Here is a 17,497-nt window from a genome sequence, read left to right as displayed (position 1 = left end):
ATGGACTTCCAGGATATTTGACTCAGGGAACACTTCATGAACCAAGGGTTTGAGATGAGGAAGCTTGGGACAATTATTGGTGGCATGCCCAACAACTTTACACAAAGCGCATAGAGGTGACGACTTTGGCACCTTAGGGGTTGGAGGAGCTTGGGAAGCCTTGTCCTTAGGTTCTTTCCTCTTAGCTTTGCCCCCCTGGCTGAATGCTTTCACAACAGGAGTGGGTTCTTGTTGAGGTTGTGATGGAACTGAAGTAGCGGTAGGGGCTGTGGAGACTAGTTGAATAGGGGTCAAAGCATGATAAGGTCTTAGCTGACTAGGCATAATGTTTGCAGGGGGATCAATGTACCATATTGGGATCCCTCGAGTCATGTTAGGAAGGACCAACGAAGCCATGACAAGGATAGAAAATACTCTCGGAAGGGGAAATAAAAATGGTATCTGATGTATAGGGTAATATCTTGGTAGAATAACTCCTGGATGGTTGAGACCTGGAGGGACAGTTCCTAGTGGAAACATAGGAGAGGCACCCACAAATGGAGGAGGTCCTGGGGCAGGGGATCTCGAGGGCTCAACTAGGATGACAATAGCAGGGTGTTAAGGAGTTGGTTGTTGATCGGATGTACCAGACTACTTGAGAGTAGCCCATGAAGATTGTAGCATGCAAACACTCATAGAGTTAGGCTCTGATATGGGAGGGGGAGGACCGGGGAAAGCACCTAACAATGAGGAATCTTTATAGACTCTGAGTGAAACACCAATGAGAGGATTTGAAGACTATTTATCAGACATCGATGAGATAATGACCTTGGGGGAGGTCATGGATGCTTGCTCATAATATGTCAACTGATTGATGGTAACGATCTTCCCTTCATGGGGGAAGCAAAACTTACGCAACACCGCGGATGTGATGACTAACATGGCATATGTGTAACTAAGACCTAAGAGAATGTTGTAATCCAAAAGGGCATCAATAACCTCGATGTCCATAAGGAAAATCTTGCCCGCAAAAGTCACTGGACAGTTGTGGCACATTGCAAGGGGTTGGGAGGAGTTGTCATCCCAAGTGTTATCACTCCTCCGGATCTCCAAGTCTTAGGAAGAGTCCAATTGAGGTAACCACAGACCAATATTTTAGCTTGGTAGCTAGCCCTACCAAGCCGGAGAGGGCTCTCTCCAAAGGATCATAGCTAAGAGGGCTAGATAGATTAGGGCTTTAGGCTAGATGTAAAGTTCAGAGGGTTTTTTGATTTGATTTTGGTTGGGTAGTCACAAGGATGGGTGATTTAGGTCAGAGGGACTAGGTCAAGGCAAATGAGATATGATTGTAGACATTCAAAGGGGCAAGGTAGGTATGAAGATTAACACTTAAAAAGTGATTTGATGAGATGGTTTAAGACTGATGAGGAGTTAGGAAGAGCATAATAGATGTATTCTTCCTAAACTGAAGAAATATGGACAAAGTATGATAAATTACCAAAAACAGAGCATGAGCAAGCATTTATTCTACCTATCAACTTGAAAATTACCATATAACAGACATGACATGGTTTATGAACTGATAAAACATTCATACAAATGTTCACAAAGAAGAAACAATACTAAACACTCATACCACATGCATCCCAGAAAAATAGATGCAACTCATCTATTGAAACTGGCCAAAATCTGATATAATAGTCTCTGATCACTAGTATAGCATCCCACTGAATCCAACCTGTAAAATGACTAAGAAAATCCATAATATAGGCCAACAACCAACTCATCCTGGGCTCAGGGATCGAATCCATTAGTGGAGAAGAAGTTGCAAGAAAGGGTGAACTGATAGCTGGAGTGTAGGGTGATCAAAGTGTCTCATCACTCACTTTAGCAAACTGATACATTACATGCCACATAGGCCATCTAACTAAAATATCTACGCTAGATAAAAGTAAAAACATAATAATTACATCATCTAGATCAATTATATAGGTAAAAATTTGAGTTTCTCATGGGTAAAAGTCAACTTGGAATGAAATAGTGAAAATTGTGGAAAACTGTCAAATGCACAGTGACCTGGTTAAACGTGCAGCAAACCTGGTCAAATTCACAACGTCCTCTTCAAGCTGACTTTTGACTACATTCCCAATGTCCAAATCTAGCCCAAGGTAGCTCATTGGAAATATTATCTTGTATAGTTTCCAAAAACTCCCTTGGTTTCCAAAATGATCTCGATTTTCCCCTCAAAAATTGAAATCTCCTAAGACTACTCAAACGTGCAGCGACTAGGCCAAAAAAGAGGCAGCAAAGGTGATTTTTTGGTATTTTTTTACCCTTTTGGCTGACATGTTTTCTCCAAAGTCTTAGAAAAAGTACAGGGTGCATGTCCTATTCATTATGAATCCAAAGTAGAAATGGATATGATAGTAGAAACCACTTTTCCCCAACATCTGGGATCCAACTAGCAGTGGATATGATAGTAGAAGATATGGTAAAGGTGACACCTACAAATTTTTCTTGATTGTCATGGAGTTTGATAATAAATTGTCTGGTCAATTCAGAATGATGTTGTGTCCTTTCCACCTTCTCACAAAACTCAAAACAGCCCATATTTTTAAATCTTGTGACAGTGATGGGAGATTCCATGACCTCTCTAGTGTTGATTGGTTCATATCTAATGATTTTCCCTCTTTTATGTTTCCCCCTCTGTTGTTTTTCCCCATCATTCTGACTTATGTGTTCTTCTTCTGCCATGATTTGTTGTTGTCAAAACCCTAGGGAAATCGTAGAATGGACTGTGGGGATGGGAAATGTGGAATGATGTGAGGAGAAATGACGAGGAGATGGGGATGTGTGGAATGAGGGAGGTGATAGAGGATAGTTGTTAAGTAAGGGGAAATAGTGATGAAAGCTAGGAAATGTGATTTGAGATGGTGGGAATGTATGACTAGGGTTTGATCTTAGGAATAGCAACAAACAAATTGAACCCTATGTAGGTGAATAATGGAGGGAAGGAGTGAGTAATTTTTCCACCAACCTGATTTGCTGAAGTAAATGATGATCAACTTGGAAACTTGGTGGTGATGGAGGGTTTCTAGGACGTTTTGGCTCCTTCCAGGCGAACGCGCAGCGACCCGGGAAAAGGTGCAGCGACCTGGTCAAACATGCAGTGACCTCTATAGGAGAACAATGCCATTGTGAATAACACCGGGATCTCTGGAAAATGTGCAACGACCTAGTCAAACACGCAACAACCCGGCTAAACGTGCAGCGACCTGGTTAAATGGGCCCTCCAACTTGTAGGTTGATTTTCACTACCTTTCTGGTGTCTAAATTGAGCCCATGAATAGCTCGTTAGAAAGGTATCTATCTTCGCTACACAATGCAACTATCAAGGACTAAAAATGATCAATTATAGCCCCTAAAAAGTCAATTCTCCCAAGACTAGTCAAAACGTGCAGCATGAGGGTGTAAACATGAAGTGTTCTCTTGCAGGAAACTTTTGGAGGTCTTCCTTAACTCCAAATGGAGCTCATGATAGCTCATTGGAAAGATATTTCTCTCTAGGTATCACTGGACTCATAGAGAAAGCCATATAGACAATAAATCTAGGAGAAAAATTGAGTTTTCCAAAGTCACTCCAGAAGTGCAGCAACTCTCTTGTAGCAACTGTATTTTTTACATTTCTCTAAAACCATGAAACCTGTGTAAAACGTGAAGGAGGTTGTTAATCTTTAGACTATGAGAGATGGAAACCTCTCTCACTTTTGTCAATTTCATCTCTGTTTGATCAAAACCATAGTTTGAAGAAACATTGGCCCTATGTGTGGCAAATGATTTGTCCCTTGGAATGACTTGTTGAAAAATAATGGAGACATGATGTTTATGAGTTGGAATGGACTCATACTTGCTGAAATTACCTCCCTTATTCCTCCTCTACTTAGATGTCTCTGATTCCATAGCCAACCCTAGCTCAGTGGGAGAGGAAATTAGGGTTTAGTGCTTGTGGAAAATGATGATTTGGAAACCCATGGGAAAAGACAACTCCCTTTGGCATTCAATTAACCCTTTGAAACTTTACCCTTTCACTTGACTATTTCCTTTGATAAATTGATCTTTTGATGGTTTGACATCTTTGGAACACTGAGTTAACAACTTGGGATGGTGAAATTATTACATTTGAAAGACATAAAATTACATAATGAAATAAGCATTTCTCTTCACTAATCATCCTCACATGGTAAAGGGATGTTATTTGATCACCCTTTACTTTCTGGTATTATGCAATGGAATGGAACCTTGGAAACCATAATGGACCTAATGAGACCTTGAAGGACTAAATTTCAAGATGATATAATGACCTCATGACTGATACAAATGGCATGATAAAAATAACTTTATGGATGATGTACAATAAACAAGATATGAAACTATGCCAGCAAGTAATCACATTTAGGGAAGAGTGATTTTTTTGGACTAGGACTACCATCAGTGACTAATTTTTTGCATGACCCAATGGAATGATAAAAAATTTCTTAGTGGGACCCTTAAAATGATATGAAAAGAGGATTTTTGATAATTGATGGTAGTATGCAAACACTGACTCTAACATCAGCCTTATTGGGGATGGAATCTCCTTGGAGGTGTCAAGAACACCACAGACCAAGTGCCTAACCATGTGGGCCAATACGGTCAAAAAATTAAACTAAAATGCATGACTAAACACTAACAACTCAAATGACACAAACTGAAAACTAACTGAAAATGACTCATTATTGACTTACTTAACTTACACAAGTACTTACAAAGCTTATTAATGGTAGTAGACCATCGAGATTTGAGGGCTTCAAGTACTGATGACAACCACCTGAATATTGAAGAAATATGTACAATCATGTGAAGTGAACCTTCTAATGTAACCAATCCAGTAGATGGCTACTTACTGAAATTCTTCTCTCACTTTCCCCGAGCAGGGAGAACGACGTACATGTAGGCAACTCACAATAACAACTGAAACCAAGGCTTATGCTAACAAAGTAGACAACATTCATCTTCTCCAATGCTTGCAAAAGACTACAGGAGGGATCTTGAAAATCCTGAACCATTACCTTGTCTTGAGATACAACAACAAAACTACAAGTACTCCCTTCATTCTGATATGAAAGAACAGTTGGTTGTTGATTGATAATAAGGCATAGAGAAGTTTAAGCTTCTGCTATCTGAGTGTTGGCTATAAATTCCTCGAGCATGAGAAATTTTGACTTAATTTTTGGCATACTGTCTCTCTCAGGCTCATACTCCTCAAATTCATAGTCTAAGTAATTCCTAATTGGAAAACATTCTTCAAGATTATCAAACATGATAGACCTATCATCTTCATGAAAGAAAAAAATATCTGTTTATAGATCTATAAATCTAATTCCAAGGATTTCCTCATTTTCAAAAGTGGAAGAAGCTTCACCAACATCTTCTTGACTATGTGAACACTGCAAACTTGCATTAGCTTGGGCTGTAACATGGCTTTTCAGGAGTTGTTCTATCTCATCTTCAGATAGAGGAGAGAGTACTTTTTGTTTTCTTTTTCTAAAAGAGTAATTTTCTTCAATCCCTCCTAAATTTTGACAAGGATATTGAATATCTTCATTACTTTCAAGTGGAGGAGTATATAAATTTCATCAGACTACTAATTCATTTCATGTGATTCCTTTTGACTATCAAGATGAAAAATTCCTTCATCTTCAAGAAAAGAGGAAGCTACTATATGTTGACTATGATCTTGTGTATCAAAGTGACTGGCTTCTTCAGACTGTTGTTGAAGGGAAAAATCAGAGAACGATTCAATGATTTCTTCATCATCCATACATTCGATATCATCAATACTTTCAAGATATGCAATGAAACCTTCACTATAATAACAACAAATTTGTAAAGAAAGATAAGGCTTCACATAATGGTTGGAGAACACATTATGGAAATATTTTAAAGAACATAAGCTTCCTTTTGGTAACCCTTCATATCATACCCTAGCTTTATCTTCAAGGGTAGCCATAAACAACTTCATGAGACAGCCCTCAGGAAAATCAACTCTTAGTCTACATACATGTACATGAAACCTTACTAAATGCAAAGTAGCATCATCTTCTTGTTCATTTTTAAATATAGGAATATTTGTAAACTAGTCAACATGAGGCATAGGATTTGGAAATCCAAGGATCTGAGATCGATCCATAGAAGCATACCTAGGATTTCTTCTTGCAGCGTAACTCATATTGAAAAAATGAAGTCACCAAGAAGGTTTTCAAACTACTGGTTCTTGAAAAGTGGAGTCGCTATGAAGTGTTGATTTTTTGGATCTTTCAGTAAATGGAGTCGCCAGGTGAATGGTAAACCTTCCTATGTGTCCAATTGTTGTTCACCATCAACAATTAGATCTAAATCATTGTCATTCTTTCCCGAGAAAGATAGAGCTTTCGCTCTTCGGCAATGGTTCCAGTATGTTGTCACTCCTCCGTACCTCCAAGGCTGAGGAAGAGTCTTGATCCGAAAATGGATATTAAATAGGTATTACAGACTCATGTGCAGGAATGCCTATACTACTTAGTGCAATGAATCAAAAAGATTGTGAATAATATAGACAATGAGCAGTTAGAAAATATAACAGACACACACATCAACACAACAAATAATCGAGTTCAAGAGACTTCCTGGCTACGTCTCCTGGTCCAACTTTCAGTGTGGACCTCTATATTATGTCTTTAAGAATAGATTATTACAAGGGTGAGCTCAAAACAAAGTCTCAACTAATAGGGATATCAAAGAGGGATCTGCTCGAAAACCTCGAGTCTAAAAGAGTGAACAGACTCTCCCTATGTCTTCTTCCTCTATTAAATCTGCCTCAATCTGACTGACTGACTATATTTCTGTGACTTTCTTCAACTGCCTCCCTTCTATGATGCCATTGAATGGATTTTAAGCCTATCAACGTTGTTGGTTTGCATTCATTTTTGGGCTCTTTGGCTCCCCACTGCTGTCTATTCAAATCCCTGTTGAGCGTTAAACAATCATTGCAAAATGCTCTAAGGTATGGTGGCCACCTATTTATAATGGAACAGACCACTGGCACGGGTGAAATCCCCAGGAATACACTCTTCTGTTTACACCAAGAAATACATAGATATCATGTCAAAAAGACTTATTATTGTAACTTAAATTTTATAGAACCGCACCTATAAACCCCGTCGGATCCGCCTTGATTGCAATCACAAGTCGCATCGGCTATGGGTCATAATCCCTTTGTATTTGGTTCTGACCCCATTTTCCGATCGTCGGCGCTATTGGCACATCATATATTGCATGATCTGCGGTCCATTGGCATCACCCCTTTGTATGTTGCGATGCAATAAGTCACAATCACATATCGTTGAGTCTTTGGGCGTTTGGTAAGTCATTCCCTTGGAAACCTATGATGCGATGGTGTAATCGAAGCCATTGATTTGTGCACTCAATCAACGGTTCGCATTGTGTCACCGGATCGTGATCGCAATTTCCATAGGTCTGCCTCCGATATACTCCACTGGCCTCTCCCGATTCAATCTGGGTTGTTGATCTGTCCGATCCAACGGCTCTAGTGTAATGAGACTGCATTCTTCGTTGAACTTGGTTTTTCCACCATTCCTTAGTGTTTTCGCTGCGATAATGTTTTCCGATAATTTTAAAGACTTAGATTTAGAGATTTTAAGATCCATTTTGGATCATGCCTTCGAACTGAAAAGCTTTGGAGCCACCAAAAGTTGGTTTTTAGGCATCGATCAAGTGAGGATAAAGTTCCCTCACTTGTACAATTTCTATCCATTATGCCTTGCTTGGATTTGAACCCTTGAGCCCTACTCTCAGGTATTCAACATCTCTTTGACGCGTAGTTCTTACCTTCCTATCCAGAACTGTGTCCTCCTATAACTCATTGAGATACTCAGGCAATAGATCCTCAATAGAAGGAAGCTAACTTTGCTCTTCAGGATACTCAATCAATGAAGGTTCATACAATTTCAAGTTTTCTGCAGTCAAACTAGTCGAGCTATGGGGGAAGCATAATGGACATCAAGGGTCGGTCATGTCCCTCGGGAAGCAAGCAAGAAGATTGGCGATCCTATGATGGAAAGTAAGGGCCAATATATTAACGACTGAATAGATCTACATATAAGTTGGAAAATCAAGGTGAAAGGCATTTTCACCAATTTTATCAAGTATCTTGAAAGGTCGATACCTTATTGGTTTTATTTTCTTACCTTCACCTTGCATTCTATCTTTGCTGATGTACAACCAAACTTGATCACCAACTTGAAAACTATGCTCAACTCGATGCTTGTCATGTCTTGCCTTGTACTTGGCTTGACTTCTTTCCAGCTATTCCTGTACTGCTTGGTGAATTTCTTGGATTTGTTCAATGAACTTGGTTGATTTGTCCACATCACTATGTCCATCAACTGCTATGTCTTTACCAAAGACAAAATCCATGGGAGACTTTGGTATAAAACCAAAAAAATTCTCAAGAGGAGATCTCTGAGTAGAAGAGTGCTTGGCATGGTTGTAAGCATGCTACACATAACACAAATGCTCATCCAAAGGCTTGGGATGCTTGCCGCAATAGCCTCTGAGCAACTAGATCACTGTCCTGTTGACCACGTCTGTCTGACCATCTGTTTGTGGATGAAATGCTGTTCTCTTCTTCAACCAGGTGTCCATCAACTCCCATAGATTTGACCAGAACTTCCCAACAAATCGAGAATCTCGATCAGATACAATAGAAGTGGGTAACCCAAATGAACCCATACATTCTGAAAGAACAACTTTGTTGTTTGTTCAGCTGTAACCCGCTTGTTACATGGTATCAAAATACACATTTTATTGAACCTATCCACAAGAACATACAAATAATCATGACCTTTCCTAGACTTTGGCAATCCCCCAACAAAATCCATGGAAACACTTTCCCAAGGACGAGAAGGAATTGGAAGTGGAGTGTACAAGCCTAATTTCTGATTATTGGGCTTGCTTATAGCACACATAGTACACCCTTTGATATATCTAGAAACCGTCTCATGCATTCTTAGCCAATAACAGAGCCTTTGCAATTTTGCAACTATTTTACTTACACCAAAATGCCCTGATATAAGAGAAGTATGTGCTTCTCAGATTATGTTAACTCTTTCAGTTTGTGGAATGCATAACTTTCCCAAATGATATAAGAGTTGGTCCTTTACATAATAATCCAATTCTTCTACTTTATTGTCATGACTTAAAGTTGCATATACATCTTTAAAATCCACATCTTGAGCATATTGTTCAATGTAACTTTCATGCATTACTGAGTTATGCTTAAGTATAGTAGATGCATTTATGATTGGTCTTGCAACCTTATTGTGTATGCCCTTCTTATATCTGATGACAAGATGAAATTGTTGTAGAAAACCCATCCACCTATAATGTCTTGACTGCTGCAATTTAGTTTGTGAGTGCAAATATTGAAGTGGTTGATGACCTGTATGTATTATTGTTTCTTTACCCATTAGGTAATGTTTCCACTTTTTCACACTTTTTACTAATGCATACAATTCTTTATCATAAGTGGGATAATTAACTACTGCAGAAGTAAATGTCTTAGAATGATAGCATATGGGTTTTCCATGTTGCATCAACACTACTCCCATGGCATAGTCACTGGCATCTGTCTCAATCTCAAATGGATGTTGAAGATCTGGTAGTTCTAGTATTGGTGTTGTACTGATTTTCTCTTTTAAGGTGTCGAAGGCTTTCTGTTGTTTTCCTCCCCACTTAAACACCTATTTAAATCCTGTTAAAGCATGTAATGGAGCTGCAATCAGAGAAAAGTTAGCAATAAACTTTCTCCAGTATTGTGCTACCCCTAGGAAACTCCTAACCTTTATAGAAAATTTTGGTTTAGGAAAATTCACAATGACTTCAACCTTAGAGGTATCTATCTTCAATTCACCACCCCCTACAATATAACCCAAATAATTTAACAATGTTCTGCCAAATTCACATTTTGACAGTTTTACATAGAGATTTTCTCTTTTTAAAACATCTCTAGTATGCTTTACATGCTTTACATGGTCTTCCCATGTCTTACTAAAAACAAGAATGTCATCTAAATAGAAAATTACAAAATCATCAATAAATGGTCTGAGTACATCATTCATAACTCTCATAAATGTAGCAAGAGCATTAGTTAAGCCAAAAGGCATAACTAGCCATTCATAAAGTCCTTTCTTTGTCTTAAGAGCAGTCTTCCATGCATCTTGTTCTGAAACTCTGACTTAATGATAACCATTTCACAAGTATAACTTATAAAAGTAAACTTCTTCTTTCAGTTGATCTAATAAATCATCAATACGGGGAAGAGGATAACGATTCTTGATCATTATTTTATTTAGTGCTCTATAATCAATGCACATTCTCCACGAACCATCTTTCTTTCTCACCAGCACGATTGGAGATCCACATGGTCATGTGATTGGTTGTATAAAGCCTTTATCGAGCAACTCCTGTACTTGCTTCTTTATCTCTGCATTCTCTAAAGCTGACAACCTGTACATTCCAATGTTAGGTAATGAAGCATCTTGCTGCAAATAAATATCATGTACTATTTCTCGCTTGGGTGGCAGACCTTTTGGTTCTTGAAATAGAACATCATACAAACAACTTTAACTAAATTAGCTTCCTGTTTAGAATCACAGCCTTCAAATGCATTGGATTTTTCAGGATCCTTTGCCTTTACAACCATTAGTAAAAATTTCTTACTTGAATTCACAATTCTTCTCATTTGTCCTAAATTTATGAGAGAATAGTTATCTTTGAGTTTATGAGCTTGCACAATGTATTCTATTCCATTTTTAGTGAGTTGATACTTATTCTCAGCTCTATAGAAAATATCTTTCCTATCATACAAGTATGGACTTCCCAAAACAATACCACATATATCCAATGGAACTATATCTAACTCAACCTCATCTACAAATGTTGATCCAATAGCAAACCTAAGTACATTGTCTCGTTACTTGTAGCTTTGTTTTATCACACACCCAACCTAATGGATATGGCTTCTCATGAGGTTTTTTTTGTAATACCAACTTCTTTACAATTGTTTCAGAAATCAAATTTACTTGTGATCCACTATCAAACAAAGTATCAATCTTATTGTGCTTGGGAATTACTCTAATACGAAAAAGTTCATTCTTTTTCCTCTCATTACTTTCATTATCAACAGATTGTGCAGAATTACTTGTGGATTCTTCAGAATATTTACCTTTAATACCTGTGGCTGTAACTATTGTTTCATCACCTGAATATGATCCCAAGTCCTACTAAATAGCAGCAACATTCCTTTTCTTCCTTCCACCAAACTTCTTAGGTCTCCATTTTGGATGCAAACACCATCAGTGTACCTCATCGTGTCCTTATTTCTTGCAATGAGTGCATGAAGGTTTATACTTCTTTACAGTGTTTTCTTTCCTCTCCTTCCATTTCAGTTTCTTCTTTTCCTTGCTCTTGCTTATAGAATATTTAGAGGGTCCCCCAACCTCTAGGTTTACATTCTTACCTCTAGCTTCTAGATGTGTGGCTTGAACTAATACATCATCTACGCTAGTGGGATTAAACATGAGAATAGTATGCTTTAAATAGCTATGAAGACCACCTATATACTTCAATAAAGTCTCAGGTGAGTCTAATGATATACCTAGAGTTAAAGCTCTCTTTCTGAATTCCTGAGTATAAGTTTGTACACTTTGACCCTTCAAATGACGAAGAGTTTGCCAACTCATCATTGCCTGCTACATGTGAGTTAAAGGATAGAATTGCTTTTTGATAGCAGAAACAAATTCATTTCGGGTAGAAATGATTTTACCATGTTTTTGTAGATCAGCTTGTGTCTTGCCTTCCCACCATACTAGTGCAGTTCCCCCAAGTCGAAGGCTAGCCAGCTGAATCTTCTTCCTTTCTGAATCAACATTCTATACCCTGCAATATACATCAATTTGTCTTATCCAAGTATCTAACTTTTCTGCATTGAGTTCTCCATCATAAATTGGCAAATCAAACTTCACATCTAATTTGATTAAGGAAGTTTTCATATTCTTCTTAGAAGAGCCAGAAGATGATGAGGATGACGAAGGTGATTATGGAGGAGATGGTGGAGGAGGCATTTCCCCTTTCCATTTGCCTTCGGGAGGGGCAACTAGAAAATGTTCCTCTGCTACTTTGTCTGGTTTAGGTGTTGAGGTGCTTTCACCTCAACCCTTCTTAAACTCCAGATACATCTCTTCCACCATGGCTTGGAGTGTCTTAAAACTCTCTATAAACTGAGATTCTAATCCCAATGAAGCTTCTTCTGCCATTCTCCTCTGAGAATAGACTCTTCTAATCTCTGGATTAGCCTCAAAAAGTTCTCCTTCTCCTAGTTTGAGCTTTAATCTAGTTAGCATTCAAAATCTAGCAAAAGCTTGTCTAACCTTAACAAAACCAAATGCTCTGATGCCACTTGATCTGAAAATGGATATTAAATCAAGAAGAAAAGGTATTATAGATTCATGTGTAGGAATGCCTATATTACTTAGTGCAACGGATCGAAAAGATTGTGAATAATATAGACAATGAGTAGTTAGAAAACATAACAGACACACACATCAACACAATAAAGAATCAAGGAGTTCACCAGACTTCTTGGCTACGTCTCTTGGTCCATATTTCAATGTCGACCTCTATATTAAGTCTTTAAGAACAGATTATTACAAGGGTGAGCTCAAAACAGAGTCTCAACCAACAGTGACATGAAAGAGGGATCTGCTCGAAAACCTCGAGTCTAAAAGAGTGCACAGACTCTCCCTCTGTCCCTTTCATCTATTCAATCTACCTCAATCTGACTGACTGACTATCTTTCTATGACTATATTCAACTGCCTCCCTTCTGTGCTGTCATTGAATGGCTTTTAAGTATATCGGCATTGTCATTTTGCATTCCTTTTCGGGCTCTTTGGCTCCCAGCTACTATCCATTCCAATCCCTGTTGAACATTAAACAATCATTGCAAAATGCTCTAAGGTATGGTGGCCACCTATTTATAACGGAAAGGATCACTGGTGTGGGTGAAATCCTCAGGAATACACTCTTTTGTTTACACCAAGAAATACATAGAAATCTTGTAAAAAAGGCTTATTATCGGAACTTAAATTTTATAGAACCGCGCCTATAAACCTTGTCGGATCCACCTTGATCGCAATCGCAAGTCGCATCGACTATGGGTCATAATCCCTTTGTATTTGGTTCCAACCCCGTTCGTCGATTTCCAATCGCCGATATCAGGGCTATCGACGCATCGCATATCACATGATCCACGGTCCATTGGCATCACCCCTTTGTATGTTGCGATGCAATAAGTCACAATCGCATATCGTTGAGTCTTTGGGCCTTTGGTAAGTCCTTCCCTTTGAAACCTGCGATGTGATGGTGTAATCGTAGCCATTGATCTGTGAGCTCGATAAGAGGTTCGCGCTGTGTCGCTGGATCGTGATTGCAATTTTCATATGGTCGTCTCTAATATACTCCATTGGCCTCTCCCGATTGTGATATCCCGATTAAATTTGGGCCGTTGATCTGTCCAATCCAACGAATCTGGTGTAACAAGACTACATTCTTCCTGAACTTGGTTTTTTCGCCATTCCTTAGTGTTTTCGTTGCGATAATGTTTTCTGATAATTTTAAAGACTTAGACTTAGAGGTTTTAGGATCCATTTTGGATCAAGTCCAACTGAGGTAACCACATACCAATCTTTTAGCTTGGTAGCTAGCCCTACCAAGCCGGAGAGGGCTCTCTCCAAAGGATCACAACCAAGAGGGATGGATAGATTAGGGTTTTAGGCTAGATGTAAAGTGCAGAGGGTTGTTTGATTTGATTTTGGTTGGGTAGTCACAAGGATGGGTGATTTAGGTTAGAGGGACTAGGTCAAGGCAAATGAGATATGATTGCAGACATTCAAAGGGGCAAGGTAGGTATGAAGCTTAACACTTAAAAGGTGATTTGATGAGATGGTTTAAGACTGATGAGGAGTTAGGAAGAGCATAAGAGATGTATTCTTCCTAAACTGAAGAACGATGGACTAAGTATGATAAATTACCCAAAATAGAGCATGAGAAAGCATGTATTTTGCCTATCAACTTGAAAACTACCATATAACAGACATTTAAATGTTTTATGAACTGATAAAACATTCATAAAAATGATCACAAATAAGAAACAATACTAAACATTCATACCACATGTATCCCAGAAAAATAGCTACAACTCATCTATTAAAACTGGCCTAAATATGATACAATAGTCTTTGATCACTAGTATAGCATCCCACTGAATCCAACCTGTAAAATGACTAAGAAAATCCATAATATATGCCAAAAAACAACTCATCCTAGGCTCAGGGGTCGAATCCATGAGTGGAGGAGCAGTTGCAAGAAAGGCTGAACTGATAGCTAGAGTGTAGGGTGATCAAAATGACTCATCCCTCACTCTAGCAAACTAATTCATTACATGCCACATAGGCCATCTAACTGATGTATTTACCATAGATAACATAATAATTACATCATCTAGATCAATTACATAGGTAAAACTTTGACTTTATCATGAGTAAAATTCAACTTGGAATGAACTAATGAAACTTGTGGAAAACTGTCAAACACGCAGCGACCTGGTTAAACGCGCAGTGACCCTAGTCAAACACGCAATGTTCTCTTCAAGCTGATTTTTGACTACCTTCCTTATGTCAAAATATAGCCCAGGATAGCTCATTAGAAAGCTTATCCTATCTAGTTTCCAAAATTTCCCTTGGTTTTCAAAATAAGCTCGATTTTCTCCTCCAAAATTGCAATCTCCCAAGACTACTCAAACACACAGTGACCAGGCCAAAAAAGAGGCAAAAATATGATCTTTTGGTAGTGTTTGACCCTTTTGGCTGACCTGTTTTGCTCCAAATGCTTAGAAAAAGTACAGGGTTCATGTCCGCATCATTCCAAATCAAAAAATGTTGACCATTTTCTCATTGGATGCTCTAGAAAAGAGTGCAACATCCAAGGTTCTGCGTGTTTGACCATGCTGACTGTGCCAAAATTTGTCAAAAAACACAACAAAACATATCTTGCCAAAATTGTTCAACAATGGTCAAAATTGGTGGGTTGACTGCTGGCTATATGTTTGAGGCTGGAGTGATGCCTTGGCAAGGATATCCAACTTTTTTTCTCCTATTTCTTGGTCAAGGCCTCAATTTTTGCATGAGCTCTTTTGAGCTTGGCCCTTGCAATTTTGTCTCTCATGGAATAGTGCTTCGCCATCCTTCTTTGAATATCATTGTCCTTATTGGCCTTGTCTAAGAGGTTCTCTAGATGACCATTCAACCTCTCAAGCCGATGTTCTCGGTTTTCATTTACCATATTGGCAGATTGCTCCTTCAAGGTGAGCTCATTGGCTAGTTATCCCTCCCTTTTTCTTTCTTGCTCCAAAGCTCTCTTTAGGCCTCTAGTCCTTGGCCTTATTCTTGGAACCTCTTCATCAAGTGGCTCACCATACTTCCCATATGCCTCATCAAGTAAGGTATTTTTCTTTTCAGCCTCTATCTTTTCCTTTCTGAGATGAATCTCCATGAACTCATGTTTGACCTCAAACTACCTGTTTTCCTGCTTATAGTAGGAAATGATCCATTTGGCCCTTTTGAAAGTTGACCTCGAGCTCACTTATGAATGCATTCTTATCCTTGATGAAAATAGTTGTGCTTTGACTGTCATCATGCTCATCTGATTCAACTAACTGAAAATCATGCTCTATCTCATGGAGGTCTTCCTCCTGCTGCTGGATCTCTGCCTCTACAACTTTTTCCTTACCCTTCTGTAACTTCTTTGTCGATGAAGAAGGCAAGGCCCCTCCCACAAGTAGTGGGGAAAACACTTTCTTATGTCCTCTCTGATAGGTATGTGACAAGATACCTAAACCAAACCTTTTGGCTTGCTGCTCTCACCATGCTCAATATGCTCCTGCTCAGTTCCTTTATCTCTGCTAGGTGAATGAATAGGTTGATGAAATGGTGATGATGGAGGTGATGGTGTGGCTGACTCATGAGATGAAGATGAATGATGTATAGACTGAGGTGGAGGAATGGAGGTGGGTGGATGAGAGGATGAAGGTGCCTCTTGGCCATGCTGAATAGGTGGGACTGTGAAAACCTCATTGGATATGAAAGTGTCCCATGCAATGTTAAGCTGATCAAGGTGGTGTAGGACTATCATTTTGATGAGAGAATGGTGAAATATGTTATGCATTTGATGATCATGATCTTTCCTTTGGGAAATTTATGACATCTTGTCAATATCCCAGTAAAGATAGTAGGGCAGATTGAGCATTCTAACTCTTGTAAAATGCATGAGTAACCGAATATGATAGGAATAGAGCCTAGAAAACCTGCCCTCACATGTGAAGTACTTCATGATGATTTTCATCATAGGAACATATCTGTCTAGGAGGTAAGAGAGAGGAAAATTCCTCCTTATTTTCTTCTTATGGTTGTGTTTAAGATATGGCTCATAGTAGCAATAATCCAAATCTGCCTGTTTAAACCACTTTTGCCAACATCTGGGATCCCAGTAACAACTGATATGATAACAGAAGATATGGTAAAGGTGACACCTGCAAAGTTTGCTTGATTTTCATGGAGGTTGATAATAAACTGTCTGGTCAATTCAGAATGATGCTGTGTCCTTTCCACCTTCTCACAAAACTCAAAACAGTCCATATTTTTAAAGCTTATGATAATGATGGTGTTTAGTCAATTTAGTGTCCTAAATTGCTCTACATAAATTATCAATCCGGGTATCGTAAACTGATGAAGTGTGGTGCACCATATGTGCTTAGTTAACCCTTTTTCTTACTTCGTTGTTTTATAGTTTATGTTGTTTTTGGGGGGTTTGTTTTTTTATGTTAGAATCCAATTTCTAAAGAAAAAAGAAACTGAAACAAATCAAAACTTTGAACAATTAAATTAATCTAAGCCGAAAAAATATCTATGAAAAGAAAGCAAAAATAAAATTGCTGCAATTTAAACTAAAGGAAAAATTAAAACTTGAAACTGCTTTTAAACTGACCAACTATCTCATTCATAATCATAACATTCCGCCAATGTTGGCTCTAGAAAAATCATCATATGGGATGAGAGAATGACACTAAATTATCTAATGCTATACTATTGGAAAGCAAGTCATATCATTCATAATCATAACATTCCGCCAATGTTGGCTCTAGAAACATCATCATATGGGATGAGAGAACGACACTAAACTATCTAATGCTACACTAATGGAAAGCAAGTCATCTCATTCATAATCATAACATTCTGCCAATGTTGGCTCTAGAAACATCATCATATAATCATGAGAGACTAAGCTAATAAGAAAATACAAAAAAC

Source organism: Pinus tabuliformis, chromosome 5_1 (assembly GCF_031772625.1).
Source record: "Pinus tabuliformis cultivar Carrire ecotype Pingquan chromosome 5_1, CPIR1, whole genome shotgun sequence".
Lineage (NCBI taxonomy): Eukaryota > Viridiplantae > Streptophyta > Pinopsida > Pinales > Pinaceae > Pinus > Pinus tabuliformis.
This window is presented reverse-complemented; position numbering follows the sequence as displayed.